The sequence below is a fragment of the Corvus moneduloides genome, chromosome 1 (genome assembly GCF_009650955.1).
Source record: "Corvus moneduloides isolate bCorMon1 chromosome 1, bCorMon1.pri, whole genome shotgun sequence".
Taxonomy (NCBI): domain Eukaryota; kingdom Metazoa; phylum Chordata; class Aves; order Passeriformes; family Corvidae; genus Corvus; species Corvus moneduloides.
Window position 1 is genome coordinate 84151001 of NC_045476.1, and position 16484 is coordinate 84167484.

General features: G+C 37.3%; 1 protein-coding gene and 1 long non-coding RNA gene across 6 annotated transcripts in view; one reads left to right on the forward strand and one right to left on the reverse strand.

Annotated features, from left to right (window-relative positions):
• CDH18 (cadherin 18) overlaps window positions 1-16484 on the forward strand; it is a 524400-nt gene that overhangs the window by 234102 nt on the left and 273814 nt on the right. The gene's annotated exons all lie outside the window — the stretch shown is intronic.
• On the reverse strand, window positions 4419-14926 carry LOC116447894. The gene is made up of 2 exons (XR_004241734.1): window positions 14210-14926; window positions 4419-9646 (listed from the first exon to the last, which is right to left on the reverse strand). It is a non-coding gene; the product is annotated as an uncharacterized LOC116447894 (long non-coding RNA).

Consider the following 16484-nt stretch of genomic DNA (forward strand, 5'->3'; position numbering starts at 1 on the left):
AAGTTTTGTATTTTAATTTCTACTGTTGCTAACACACAATTAAAATTTCAAGGTGCTCTTGGGTGAGGTTTTTTTGTTAGTAGTGGTTGGGGTTTTTACCTCTTATTTTCCCAACTACAGTTTGGGCCACAGGGAATGGTCTACACTCCAATTTTACTCCGATTTTGCATGCAGTTGGGATTGGAGATATTTTCAAGAAACAAATCTGGAAAGTTTCTGTGTTCTGATTATCATTATACTGAGGAATGCAAATAGTGCTTGATAAATGTTTATAATCTAAAACCTTTTTTCTAAAAAAAATATTTTTTTTCCCCTGAACTTCTTCGAAATTTTGCATAAAAAATGGGAATTCTAACTTACTTTTGATGCTGTTTTAAAGTGCATTATCAAGTAACAGAAGACAATTCTTCAATAAGTTGTAATGAGGTTGGAAGGATACCAGCAAGAGAAACAGTGTCTTAGCACTTGACATGTTTCAGACATCTAATGAATAGAGACATAAGAAACTGAAGCATTAGCTGCCTCAAAACCTCCAGTTAAGACTGGAATGTCTTTTAAGCGTTGTTAGTCACATCGCATTTTAATATTGTCAATTAGTGAGGAATATATATCCATTAATAAACTACCCATTGAGTGTAACAATGTTTTAACTTCATTTAAGTTACCCAGCAATTGATACTATATCAGAAATCAAAAGCAGCCTGTGCTGGGAATCATGCCTAAATATAAACAGTACAACAAAAACTTATTTCCAATGGGATTGTCTTTCTTTGTTTGGCTGGCTCTGATACTCCAAGGAAGACTCAGATCCACTCTCTGTGTTTAGTTCTGCTGAAGATGAAGAGTGCAGTGCACTCTCTGCTTTTACACTCATGGTTAACCAGTTAATAAGATAAAGATATGAGTTTTATTTCCTGATTCATCCTAAGATGAATTTTACATTTCTATTATTTTATTTTAGTGGAACATAGCATTTTCAAGGTGTAAGTTTAAATGCTGTGTTTTCCCCATTTCTCTTAACAATTGTGATCATTTTATGTTGCTTTGAGCTGGAGTGGAGATGTTGAACTTTATGAGGTCCATTGCAACCTGCATTTTTTATAATTATCTGTATCTAGTATTTGAAAATATTGTCCTGCTTTCCAGAGTGTTTAACTGGTTTATCTTGTAGCTTTTCCATTAATGTGTGATAAAGATACTATTTATGGTAATGACAGCATGACTGCACAAGTTATTTCTGACACTTACTGGTCAGCTTGACTTTGGAACGTTAAGTTCTCTTGCTGATCATTCACTGCTGCACTACATTGTCATTTTGATGTTTGAAGCTATGGAGACGAAAAATTGAAAGAACCTCTTAGGCTTTATAGTGCTATGACTAAGGTAAGGACTTAGAGAATTCAGAACTTTTCAGAACAAATCATGCTTTGATTCTCAACTTTTTCTTAGAGGTGGTATGGGAAAGATCTTGTAGAAACTACTCAACAATTCTAAAAATGAAAGGAAAGTATGGTTTTAAAGGCAGTAAAAATTTGGAGGTCAAAGGAAAAAAGAGTGGTTAAGAGGACTTTTGTTTCCACTCTCTTCTGCTTTTTCATAGAGCTGTTCAGATTGGAAAAGACCTTTAAGGTCACTGAGAGCAGTTGTTAACTGAGCACGATCAAGTCCACCACTAAACCATGTCCCCAAGTGCATCATTTAAAAATCTTTCAGATACCTCCAGGGATGATGACTCAACCATTTCCCTTGACAGCCTGTTCCGATGCCTGACAACCCTTTTGGTGAAGATTTTTTTTTTTTTCCTAAGATCTAATCTAACCCTCCCCCAATGCAATTTGAGGATGTTTCCTCTTGTCCTATCACTTGCTACGTGGAAGAAGTGACCATCCCCCACCTGGCTACATCCTCCTTTTTGGTAGTTCCAGAGAGAGATAAGGTTTTCTCTTGAGCCTCCTTTTCTCCAGGCTAAACAACTCCAGTTCCCTCAGCAGCTCCTCATAACACCTGTGCTCTAGACCCTTCATCAGATTTGCTGCCCTTCTCTGGACACATTCCAGCACCTCAATGTCCTTCTTGGAGTGGGAAGCCCAAAACTGGACACAGGACTTGAGGTGTGGCCTCACCAGTGCCAAGTACTGGGGACAATCACTGGTCCTGCGGGCCACACTATTGCTGATACAGTCCAGGATGCCACTGGCCTTCTTGGCCACCTGAGCACATGCTGGACCATGTTCAGCTGGCTGCCGACCAGCACCCCCAGGTACTTTTCCACTGGGCTGTTTTCCAGCTACCCTTCCCCCAGACTGTAGTGCTGCCTGGAGTTGTTGTGATCCAAGTACAGGATCCTAGCATGTGCCCTAGTTGAACCTCATACAATAAGCCTCAATCCATCAATTTAGCCTGTATAGAGCCTTCGTGTTCTCCAACATATTTACACTCCAGTTCAGCTTGGTGTCATCTGCAAATTGACTTGGGATGAACTCAATTCCCTTATCCAGATAATTGGTAAAGATATTAAAAAGACCTATCCCCTTACCCAAGCCCTGGGGAACACCAATTTTGACCAGCTGCCAACTGGACTTAACTACATTCACAACCACACTTCAGGCCCAGCCACCCAGTAACTTTTTTTCCCAGTGAAATGTATACCCATACAAGCCATGAGAAACCAGTTTCGCCAGAACATTGTAAGAAACAGTGTCAGAGGTTTTGCTTAAGTTCAGGCGAAAAACATCGTGGTCTTTCCATCATCCACTAATCCAGTCACTTTGTCACAGAAAGACACCAGATTGGTCAAGCAGGACCTGCTTTTCATAAACTTGTGCTGGCTGGGCCTTATTCCCTGGTTGTCCTGCACATGCCATGTGATGACACTCTAGATGATCTCGCTCATAATCTTCCCTGGAACCGAGGTCAGGCTGACAGGCCTGTAGCTCTGCAGATCCTCCTTTGACCCTTCTTTTGACCCTTCTTATGCATGGGCATCACACTGGCCAATCTCCAGTCCACTGGAACCTCCCCATTTAGACAAGACTGATGGTATATGATGGGAAGTGGCTCAGCGAGTACTTCCGCCAGCTTCCTGAGTACCCTTGGGTGGATTCCACCCAGCCCTTTAGACTGAAACACACTGTATATGTCTAAGTGGTGTAGCTGATCATTTCCCCCTGGATTACGGAGGCTTCATTCTGCTCCCTGTTCCTGTCTTTTAGCTCAGGGGACTGGGTACTCCAAGAACAACTATTTTACATTTAAAACTGAGGGAAAGAAGGCAGACTTTTCCTCATCCTTTGTCATTACATTTCCCTCTGCATCTGTTAAAGAATGACGATTGTCCTTAACTGTCCTTTTGTTGCTGATGTATTTAAAGAATTTAGACATTTTTTTTAAATTTTATTTAGGGCCTTTAGGCATCTATGTATTTAGTTGTATCCCTGCATAACCTCATGACATCCTTGTAGTTCTCCTCATTTTCCTGCTCCTTCTTCCAAAGCTCATAAACTTCTATTTTCGGCCTGAGTTCCAGTCAAAGCTCTCTGTTCAAAGGTTCAGTTACCTGTGGTGGCTTCATTCAGAATTGTTGTTTGAGTTTTTTAAGCATGAAACTATTACATGACCTGAGAAATAGTAATCTGTTTTTTCAGGCACTTTTGACCATCTACATTTCTCTCATTCTCAGTTGAGATTCCAAAGAATTATTACTGAAATTCTGATTGAAGACCAATAAACTTACTAGAGTGTGATAGGATGGTAATGGATATCACTTAATTGAAACTTTTCAGCATATCAGGGTGATGTTCTTTTTTCAGTCCCCTAGAATACTCTTTATATCTGCAAAGGCAATAAATAGTAACTAGGTACCTAGTTGCTGTCTATGCTTTCAGAGATGTCCCTTACTATTACCACAAAATATGGTTCAAATAATAGTCTGGATGTTTTTAAATGCTAATTAAATCTTACCACATTTTTACAATCCCTGGCATACTAAGCATGCATGTTTATATAAAAAGCCCTATGGTATTTAGAACATCTGTGGAAACATAAGTAGACCGTAAAACATCATATCTTCCTAGAGTCTTAGATGTATTCCTTCATTAGTTGATAGAGACAGGGAATATGCTTCACTTCTGTCCTAAAATAATGTAAGCATCAAAGTGCATTCATTTTTCATATGATGTATCTCTTGCCTACTTATTCCATGTTCTTTTTTCTGCAGATATCAAAGTTTTACTATGTGCTATTGTCTGTTTTTCCCTAATCACAGCAGGAAGTTCACTGAGAGTCTGATTGCACTGAGAAATTGCCCTGTGAAGTTGAAGACAGTCTTCTAAAGATTGATCCCAGCCTTCTGCTTTCAACAAAAGTACCCAGATAACCATACAGGGGTTTTAGAAGTATTTGTACAGAGTACAATGACACAAAGCTTCAACAATTTTATTCATATTTTCCCTTCTCCTACAATTTTACATACAAAAATTAGTGGGTTTTATTAAGAATTAAATTTTATTCATTCTATATCTTTACATAGACTATATTGTCTTTACTAGTTTTGGCTAAAGGTGACATTAAATACTTGCAATGAGGGAAAGTAGGACATGAACAGTTTTCAAGTTTAGCAAATATTAATAGCATTTTCTTTCTTTTACTAGAATTCTATTCATCACAAAATTGGAAGGTAGAATATAGACATTCTTAAGCTATCCATAAACATGCTCACATATAAAAGTTCTAAAATGATATAATTCTTTGTAATTTCTATGCAGTTTGCACGAAAGCCTTTTAATGCACATTTGCACAAGGTCACTAATAACTTACAATTCCTTTTCATTTTGGATTTATGTAAAAATAACTTAAAATCTCTTTTGCAATTTCAAAGAGCTTAAAGATCGTATTTTGCTTTCATATACTGTCATCAATATTTTATGTAAAGTGAGGATGAAAAGCTCATTTTAACAAATCAAAGACTTCAAAAATAATGTATATTTTTCTTTCTTTTCCTGAAAGGTTTTTGGTTTTTTGGGTTTTTTTCACATGTAACAGTGAATAAGGATCTCAAAATCAAGAAAGGTCACATTAATTAGATGGGTAATAAGACTGTATTTACTGGAGGGACAGCTACCTCCATGTTGCTCCAATATGGGTTGTGGGGCTGGTCCACAGGAGTGGGGAATCTGGGAGTGAATCCTCACTGCTGGACAGGAAGGACCATCCAGCAGTCAGCAATCCAGAAAAAGGTGAGGTAGCAAGTCAGACCAGAAGTTAGTCTGGGAAATCCTAATGACAGTGAAGGAACAGCCAGGAGCAGGACTGGGAAGAGTTGTACCTCTGAGAAGTGCACCTGGCTCAGTCCTGGTCTAGATGTCCCCAGATCCAAGGGAATGGGTGCACGAATGAGGGTCGCTGGTGAGGCAGGTCTGGACAATTAAGGCCTCTTGGTGCCTTCAGGCACCTGCAATGATTGCAATGAAATATTTCAGTCCTCTGATGGAGAAAGGAGTTTTCACAGAGATCCCTACAGCAAGAGGATGATGGGGAAATGTAAACCAATCATACAAAACATGTTGTGTATTCAGCCATAGATTTACAAGTGAAATTTATCACAGGATGTGAACTGACACAGCTTTGTGAATCAGAAGACAGCAGTGAAGGCATGGATTGCTCCTGGCGTCAAACATTCAAGCATGCAGGATGCTGTTTTCTGGCATATTCATATAATTTCATGGGAGAAAGACTGTCATTGCAGGAGACTGTATTTTACCAATAATTTCTTAGAAGTTAGTTTTGTGATTTGGGCAGGAGAGGTGGAAGAAAATTGACAGTAATGGGCACTTCAGTCCTCTCAGATGGTGTTAGATACATGCTTATTGCCTCATGTAAGATACTTTTTTGTGAAAGATGGCTGGTGTGACCATATGCCCAAGGATTACTTATTAATCCTGTTACATCAACACAAGTTTAAAGAAATGCCATTGACAGTAGTTCTTCTGATCTCCTTTAGGGTGTTTTAAATTTCTTTGATAATCAGAATCACTACATTGATGAATATCAAATACTTGCCTTTAGAGCTCAGCAAGAACAGACTTTGGCTGGTACATCAGAAGTCAGTGCTCTTAGTTTTATTGAAATATTCAGAAAAATGTTATAAAATTTTGAACATATTTATTTTTATGCCATTAACTGTGTCAGATTACTAGCATGTATTTTTTTAATTATTCAGAAGGAACCAAAAGTCTGCAGGGGTTTGAGGCAATTTTGTTGGTAATTAGTTGATAAAAAGCCCTACTTTATTTTGAGGTTTGTATATAAATATTTTGGACATCTTTAAGCATATTATTAAACTGTGATAGTGGTGGTAATAAACCTGTTTTCCGTGATTTTTTTAAACATGTGGGATTATAATTAGTGTCTTTTGGCAATTTTATTTTTTAATTTTGTTTAAAACCAGTGCAGTCGAATCAGCACATCTGCTGTATAGTCAGTCATGTTGCTGAACTTGCTAGTATATTTTTGTTTCATTGTTTTTTGCTTTATATTGTGTTGTGCTGTATGTTGCTCCCTCCTTTCCCTCCCCATTCCCTCCTTTCCCTTCCTACCTTCACCCTCTCCTGCAGACTAAGGAGATTCAAGACAGATATGAATGCCTCCATTTCTTCTATGCAGCTATTGGTGTTGTTTTCTTGGGACATAGAGCAAAGGAGATAGATTTTTCTATATCAGTTAACCTTATGTAAAAGAATACGGTCTGCTTCAGTTATATCTTCTAGACTATCTTTGAGCTTCACGGTTTCCCAGCTTATTTTCTTGAGCACTACAATTCACTGCAGAACAAAGACGGGGGAAAAGAAAATATATACGGAAAGAAGGTTCAAATGTTCAGCTATCATTTATGGTGATGACATCCATCTCATGAGTACTATTTATGACACAGTTTGATTGTCATGGTTTCTATGGTTTCATAGAAATTTGCATGTTGCAACTCATGCAAGAAGTGTACTCTCTAAAACAGTGTCAAGGATTAGCTACAGAAATAATTCTTAACCTATGGTAGAGTCCTTAAGTTAATGCAGATTTGGAAATAGATTGTCCTTATAAATATTACTGGGGAATAAGTTCCTGCTCTACTACTGGTTATTCTGTCTGGTCTACATTCATATTGCTGAGCCAAATGTTCCTTATGAAATTGCATTAAAGATTTAAATTATTGTCAAACGAGGCAATTACTGCACAAAAACATGTTCTATTGTTGCAATGAACATAAATCATGTTTCAGAATTCTCACTTTTGTAATATATTGTAAATTGAAAAAGATACAGACAATCAATGTGCAGTACTCCTTCTAAGAAACAAAAATTTAGCTGTGTTCTCCTTAGGGAGATATTTTAGGCATTAGGACTTAGAGGAAAAACATGATGAAACAAATTCTTTCACCTTTCCTCATCTTTTTTTGTCAGAATAAAACACATTTATAGGTGTGACTTCTGCAGTAAAGCACCCTGTTTCAGTCACTATGGTCAGGTTGCTAAGTTGCTAAGAATTTCATAGACAAACTAAGTGGTAAAAAAGTATTAGAATCCTTCTAAGAAGATTTTTTTGTAACACTTTAAACTTTCTGTATTCTGCTAACCTTTGACAAATACCTGGCTTTAAAAAAAATAAAATCAGTTATTCTAACTGAGAAAAATAACAAACATGCCTATAGAAAACAGCATTACCATTTCTGAGTATTTGTGGAAGACCAAGAAAAGTATCCTGTGAAAAGAAGATTTGACACCTCTGTGTTTGTAGATGGAAGGAATTTGGAAGAATGTGTTTGGATCAGAATGGATCTTACACATTATCTTTGAATGCTTATTGAATCACTCCTAGGAGAAAAATTAGAAGGAGAAAATACTTTCTTTTTAACAACTAGGATTACCTACTAACTCATCTGGGAGTTTTACCAAATCAATTTCTTCAACGGCATTTTAAATTTAGTAGTGGACAGGTATCTGTAATTTTAAAGTACTCCATTCTGTAATATAACAGCCTATGCTGTCCCACAAAAAAAATACAGACAATTTTTCATTAAAAAGTCGCACATATATAAATAGGCAGATCAATTCTGTAAACTTATAAATATTTTCCGTCATCACGGTCTACGAGAAAACCACTGGTGAATGAATAGTACTGTACAAGAATATATATCAACTTTGAAAGATAAGTAAATTGTATCTGTCTGAAAACAGAAATAGTATTCTAGGTTTGTATTTTAGAAGGACCTATCTTATCTTAAAGCAGTGGAGGAGAATATCGGTTCAGGGCATGGTGCTGCAGTGAAAAACACAGTTATAACAGTCCATAATTTATCAGTCTGTATAATTGTCTTATCACTGAATGAAAGTAGAAAATTATTTAAATTAATGCAAATAGGAAACAAATCATGCAGATGTGCTCTCAACTTTGCAATGAAAAGTTTAAATTTTCTCTTTGACTTAAAAATAAATAAAGCAATCTTTTTCTTTGCTCTGTCACATCTAAAAAAATTCAAGCGTTATGGAAAACTAACAATTAAAGAGTAATTCAATGCTGTGGCAAGCACTGCAGACAAGATGAGAAGGCTGGATTTTTGTGATTTGTCAGAGCAGTGCTCCTTTCACCCCAGAGCTTTGCCTTCTAAGGATGGGACCATGACAAGCTGGAAGTCCCTAAATGCTCTCCTGCACCACCTCTCTCCTAGTGATGGTAGGAGAAGATATTCAAAAGGGAAGAGGGGAATGCAGGTGAACTCGGCCACTTGCTGTGGGCCAGTCCTCTCCCAGTATTAACACTTGTTGATTTCACCTGCCAGTTCTGTTGGACAGATCCTCTTCTGAGCGTGAAAATACAGCTTTCAATCAGGGCCTTCTGCAGCTCCACGTTTCAGTCATTCTGTGTCTGCTGTGTAGAGTGGTACATTCTTCCCTTTCTTTAAGCAATCTTCAACCAGTTTGTCAGGCACCATGTACTTTGGTTTTGTAAGGATGGGATAAATAAAAGCTGTGTGTTTGACTTTCCACTGTAAGAGTCAGTAAACCCTGGTTGTGCCCCTCTCAAGTCCTGGCAAGCTGAAGAGTCATAGCTTGTTCACTGTTTTCTTAAAAGGCAATTGCTTCATCTTATTTACTATGAAATTTTTTCTTCTTTGTATGTCATGTCAATCAGATAGTAGGGAAAATGAAGTATTGACATATCTAGCTTCATATAAAGCACTATAATACAAGATCTTCAAGACAGTTGTACTTGTGTCTTGATACTCAGAGTACTTAAAATTTACTTAGCATGAAGTAATTAAACAGTAATATAGATAATTTTATGTTTTTAAGACTGTGATTATTTGAAATTAAATTACCAATCCAAAGATATGGCAGTCTGGTGATTAAAAATTAAAGAAATATACAACAAAATATGGCAAAATGAAATACTGAAAGCATGGAATTAACATGAAAGAGTTCTTAACACTTAGTCTTTATGTCCCTCTTGGTACTTGAACGTTCTCTGGTGTACTTTCACAGTACTGGGATGTTGCTGAAAAAGAGTGGTTTATTATTCCCTTGTCTCATTCTTGTGTTGCTTTCCTCACTGTTGGCATTGATATTTCTCTGACACCACAATGGGATGGTTTAAAAATCTGAAGAGAAAACAGATTGAAACACATGACCCTTCCCCTGCCCTTCCCCACCCCTCTTTGTTCTTTTTTCCTTGATTATTTCTGAAGACTAGGTAACGGTGGTTCAGATAGTGTCTGTTGGGTGCTATGCAAAAACAGAGAGAGAACAGAATAGCAGAAACCACCCAACAGCAGCAGAAACAGCCCAAGGATAGGAGCTTCCTTGCCAGAAAAAAATTCCTCTATGTGATTATGGACTGTCAGGGAAGAACTCTACTAAATCTTGACCATGTATGTTAAGCTGCTAAATGACAGCTTAGAGTGATAATCAGTATATTTTATCTCAATTACAAAATTGCTGCTTTGAATTTATTTCAGTATTTTCTTAGATTGGAGCAGGCATTTAGTTTTCTGAGTTGAAAATTGATAGACTGTGGTGCTGCCTTAGAGCTCTAAGCATTGAAATGGCTCAATTCCTATTTGAAGTTCAGATTTCACTAGGCACAGCTTCATATTCTGGTATCTCTGAGGAGCATTCCATAGGTTTAATATGTGGAAACTTAAAAGCATATTTCACATCTAGTCCTTGATTTTGCAGTTGTGGCACTGCATCCAGAACACAGAATGCTGCTGTTTATTGGATCAATGTCTATTAAAATTCATTCCAGTATTATTGCTTTACTTGATGTTGAAATTCATTGCTGTATCTTAAAGGGTATACACCGATTTTTAATTTTTTTTTTATTATTCCGTTTTTTAAACATCAAAAATGTTTTTGTTGGGCTAAATAAACACATTAGCAAGAAAAATGTAAAGGAGAATTAATTGTGTAATATCTTCATTTTTAATTATGGAATTCGTATTACATAGAAGATAACCACTTCACACTCCAAAAATAGATGTTTTGAATTATTGTGCTTTTGAAATACATAACTGTCTGAATTTTGTAGTTTCTTGTAATTCTTTCTGACTCTTTTTATAGAAACACTGACTGACAGTCAAAATCTCATTAATTTATTTAAATGTGATTAAAACAGCTAAACTGGTCCACTGGATGGAGATTCAGTTACTCTGTAATTTTATCATGTAATGTGACAACTTTTTTGTCTTCATTTAATACAGTTTTTCAGGTTGTCAGTGTACATCTAATGATAATACCACAGAAAGTTCAGGGGATCATTTGTAGGAGACTACATTAATTGTTTTTGTTAATAATTACTTCAATTGCTGATGGCTAATTTTTCAGATTTTCGGCTATGTGACAATAGGGCGGACTAATTACTATTTTATCCCTCATAGAAATTGTGCAGTAAAGTACTATTTCTTGTTTGGAAGGCTTCTTGAGCAGATTTCTTAGGATAATGCTTGGCATTTCAAATTTCATTTTCTACAGATATCTGCCATGATTAATATAAAATTTAATGCTTTGTATTTCAAATTTCATTTTCTACAGATGTCTGCCACGATTAATACTAAATTTTCTTGTCTATGTTGTCTATAGTTAATGATGCAAAATTTTTCAATGTAATAGTAACATAAGATATGATATCTGGGAAATTGTACCATTCTTTCAAAGGCTATGATTGACTTAGTGCTCTGTTACATTCACAGAATTTTCAGAATAAAGTTTGCCCCACTCAACCATGGTTTTGCTGCCTTCAGTTGGTATCTTCTAAACGACTATAAGCATATGCTGCTTGATCCATCCTCTCATGTTCTTAATCAGTGTCTTTGTCATGGAAAACATCCACAAGAAAACTTTTGTTAGTCAACATTATAAATAAATGGGAAGATAATAGGAAGAATCAGATGGTCTGCAGGGAGAGGAGATTTACTACGTCATCCTAATACATGCAGAAATGTTCCTTCTGGAGATGGAAAGATCTCTCTTTTGACACTACCTTAAAGTCATGCAGGGGACACTAATACATGTGACTTGCATAGGGCTTCAGTGGGTCGGTTTCTTGTTTCCTACTGTTTATTTGCACAAAGTGAAACTAAACATACATAACTTTCCTAGGTGAAGAATTACAGTTGCCTCAGCAATGCTATATAAATGGGTAGCAAAAGCAGTCCTGCAGATGGGCAGGGAGCTAGCAATAATTAAACCTTTCTGTTAAGCTTAAAATAATTAAAAGTTCAAAAAGTCGTAGTCAAAGGAAACTGCCATGGTGTTTCCTTTTTCTCAGTGGTTTCAGCAGCATTGCTCTAGATGTTTGATTTAACAGAAGCAAGTGATTGCAAGTATCACTCAAGTTTGGCAGTGCAGGGCTATGCATCTAAAGTGGAGAGGGCAGGCATGTGACCAACGTGGTAACAGATGGGCAGTAATAGTATCTATACTCATACATCTGCAATTACTAAAGAATCAGTAAATGTAGTTGAATTATGTTGTGCTGTATTGTGTTATGTGATGGACCTGATATCAGAGCACAGTGTGGTATGCTGGTGACAATCTCACTGAAGTAGTACTATTCGGGATATGTAAGGATAGCTGCTAGCAGTGAAATAAGCAAGACAACTGTGGTCTCCTCTGAAGTGGAGAAGAAAATCAGCAAGCATGATTTGCTTAATTAAGCTGGTAGAGAGGGTTCATTTTTAATTTGATACTCCCATTATTCTTGGAAGTAGACTGCTAATATTTAAACCCTGTTGTGAATAACTTTTTCAAACTGAAAAGTAACAAAAGTTACTCATGTTCAACAAGACGCTCTTAGTAGTAATGAATAATAGCATTTGCATTTCCATAATGATATCAGACAATTATCATGGTATTCCAGTTTGGCCAAATTTAGAAATATATCCTCTGAGGGAAGGTACAACCACCCCTCTCCCACCAGGTTCAGGAAAAATAAATTTTCCTTGAAGTAAAGTGAAAGAGATAAAACTATTTAACAAACACACAGGAAAGGAAAATAATGCTAAATAATAAAATCTTTCGCTGTGGATGAAAAACCTGGAAAGTGTTAGAGTCTTCCCTTTGCTCTCCTTGGAGCTGGGGCTTGGCCCAGGGCCAGGCCCTCTGCGCTCAGTGGAAAGTCCTCCCAATGTGCTCTGCTGTTGAAGCAGTCCAGCAGAAAAGGGAGAAAATCCGAAATTCCAGGGAAGGAAAAAAAAGGTTCAACTCTCAGTCTCTCTCCGGAGAAAAAGAAACCAAACAACTGGCCAAAAACTGACTGGAAAGCAGCAAGCCGGCTGCTTCCTCGCTGGAAAAAAAAACCAAACTACTATCTCTGTGTGACCTTGAACAAGCTGCAAACTGCTTTGAAAAAGTTTTGCTCAGTTTTTCCTTCCCCCTCTCAGGCTCAGTTTAGAGGCATAGAAAGGCACAAAGTTAATTTCTGGGCATAGGGCAGCAACATGGGATACACAAAGTCACCTCAAGACACATGGTAACACTATGTCTGAAAAGATGGTTGAACTTGTTTGAGCAAAACTGCAATAGGCTTTGTGTTTTGCAAACCGACAGGAGTGGAGGGGGTAGAAGGAAGGAACTTTGGAAAAGGATGAACGAGCAAAAGAGAGATGCTAAGATGTGATTCCTGCTGCAGTCAGCTTCTCACAAAAAAAAATGCAGAATATGGGTAATCAGGAGCTTCATTAATAGCTACAGAGCCTGGATGCAAATTTTATGGGCTACAGTAGCCTCTAGCTCTAAGAGTAATTGTACTTTTGGATAGTCCATCACTTTACAGCTGTGATTCTAATTAAGCACTGTAAGAGCATTTGCCTGCATCTAGAGCATAAATGTGAAGATGGTGGTAGAGTTGTATGCCTAATGACATAAAAATGCTTATCACAAAAAAAAAAAAAATTCCCACTCTTATTGAGATAGGACTGGGTCCAGGATAAATGTTACATTTTGTATGGCTATTTGTTTGTAGGAGCTATTACATGTACTTTGTTGGTCAGCTGTTATTTATTTGTCTATTGAAAATAAATTTCTTCAATTTGATCTACAGGATCAGAAAATATGATGCTATCCTCTGTAGAGAAATTAAACAGGATCTAAATAGTTACGATTTGCCTAAATAAAAAATCACTTCATATCAATACATTTTTTTGTTTATTTACTATTTATGCATGCATACTACATGTTAGCCAATTAAATATAACCTGGTGATATTGTTTTACTCTTTCTATATAATTGTCAATCTGTTATAAGGCTAAAATGCTTTCATCTTCAAGTGTGAAGGTTGTTAGGTTTTTCCAAAGTTCATTATATTTCTGGTTTTAACAACATAAAAAGAAATCCCATAACTCTGCTTTCCTCCTACCCTTGGAAGAAAGAAAAGCTCCCTCTCAGCAAAATGCCAGATAGTGTCTTGGTGTTTATAAGGGGGCAGGAGTGTTGGAGAAGAGAGTTGCATCTCTTTGGGAAAAAAAAAAAAAAAAAAACAAAAAATGGTAGTAGAGATTTTTTTTTAATATGATAACAATATGGTAAAAAAACTAAAATTTTGTTCTCATCATATTAAGAAGAACGAAACATTAAAGGCAGGGTTTTTGCAACAGGAGCAGAATGTGTATCTCTTCTAAATGGCAAAGAAAGGTAATGTGGCTTCAGTCATAAAAACTACTCACCTTCAAGATTAATTTCTTCATCTGTGAAGTTGGGGGTAAGGGGCTGTCCTTAGAGGGATTTACAGAGCTTCAGAGGAGCAAGTAGATGTTACAAGGTACATTTTTTGCCCGCTCTGTAGAACTGTCTCTTTCCAACTAATAAGTATGGTTAGAAGTGTTGCAGATGATGGAAGAAGGTCATATAGAAGCCTAAAGGAAGAAAGAAAGACATAGCCTCTGAAGGCGCCTTCCTCAGCCCTCAGTCTTCCTTCCTCTGCTCTTTGTTCTTTCCACCTTTAAGACTTTTTCTTTAAAATGATCTGAGGAACACTGAGCTCTGCAATCTACCAACTTTACACCAAATATTTTCACATTTATGTTTCCTCTTCACATACATTTTTCATATATAGAATAGTTTTATCTTGAAATGTGTATGGGATCCTCTTGTTCTTTAGAAAGAATGGTCTACGGGTGTGTGTATACCCTTTAAATCTAGAACTTGCACAAGAACCTTAAGACAATTTCAAACCAGCTGCCTGTTTTCACCATCTGTATTAAACATCAAAAATATATTTCTTTCTTTAAGACATTCGAAAATAGGTGAATGATCTGAGCTCATAATTTTGCTTTCTAACAGATGAGGTGGCAAAAGACCAACATGAGGAAGATGGATTTCAGCAAGGGAAGGCAGTGTCAGCTCTCCTGGGTGTCCCCACTGAGTGAAATAGTGTTCCTCCCTCTTTTTCTCTTGCCAGGTGACCCCAACATGCTGTCCTGGGATGACTGTATGATACTGTATTCCCTACTGTCTGCCCTGTGCCAGACATGAATCCTGTGCCTTCCTGTGTCTTTAAGCTGTTTCAGGAGAGGGGTGAGAGAAGCCAGGTGAATTCTTCAGAGCGGTTTTGTTTTCAAGGACACACACACTCCCCTGCACTCCTGGCTGCTACAGAGCCGAGGAAAACACCTTCCTGCTTTACCCAGTCTTTGGCTCTGTTTCTCAGGAGAGAGACAGAGAGCTAAATTCTTTGCTTTTTAGCTAGCCTGCTAGCTGAGGCGAGAAAATTTGGCCTTGGAACTTTGGCTTCTTCTTTTCTTCTGGTGTTCAGCACCACCAGAACATCACCGGGAGGCCCTACACCGTGGCCCAGAGGGGCCCATGCCACACCCCAGCTCTGGAGAGGGCAGAACCACACCTACAAAGAGCTCTGAATCTTCCTAGGTCTTCTTCACAGTGAGAGATTTTATTATTTTACATTTACATTATTCATTCTTTTTTCCGTGCCTGCGTGCACTTTGCTTGTTAAATAAATAGTTTTTTTCACTTCCTTCAAGGAATTTCTTTTTGAACCTGGTGGAGAAGGGGCTGCTGAAATCTGCCTTCTATTAGAGGGATGTTCATTTCAGACATTTCCTCCAAATTTGTCTCAAACCAAGACACATGCCAACTGTACAGGGAGTCCTCTCTGGGAAAGAAAGTCTACCTACATGACAGCAAGACCAAAGTAATCTCAGAGAAGTTAAAACCAGCAATAAATATTTATCTTAATGTTCTTGCTAACAGTAAGAGCAGTACTTGTCTCCTGGAAGGGTTGTTTACATCAAAACGATTTGTGGCTCAGTGCATTGTACCATCTTCAGATTTTCTTGAATGCTGTCACTGTCAGTGTCAGTAGCGCTTAGTGTGAAACCTACAGCTTTGCAAGAGTTTTTCCTCTGAACTTTCCTTTTTTGACTTGGAGTAGCACTATCATTTGATTTTGAGAATTGGATAGAGTAAGGATTTGGGATAAATTCTGAACCTCATCCTTCAGCACATAGCCATTTACCAATAAGATAATCAATACAGGACACTCACAAAATGTTTGGGAGTTCTTGCCTCAAGTGCTTATGAGGTAGGACTGGTAAAACCTGGATCTTGTGTCCTGGGAATAAAACACACTTCAGTTTCCCCTTGTAAAAGAACAGTTGAAGAATGGCTGTAAAAATTATCCTGTGGACAGCATTGAAGAGAAAAAGGAAGAAAATAATTAAAATTAACCTCTCCTTATAAAATAATGATGGCAAACTGAATCTGTTTAAGTTCTGACAGATTTCAGTGCTCAGAGAGACCATTTAATAAATTATGCATTTAATTCACTTAACACTGACAGTGATCCAGACATACAGGAAGAAAAAGATCATTGCTTCTGGTTTGATTCAGACAGTCTGCATCTTAAGATGTATTTGATATTCACCTTAAAAAGCTAAAGTAGTCCTCTCCGGTATTTGGCACAGGTTAAATTTCATCTCTCCT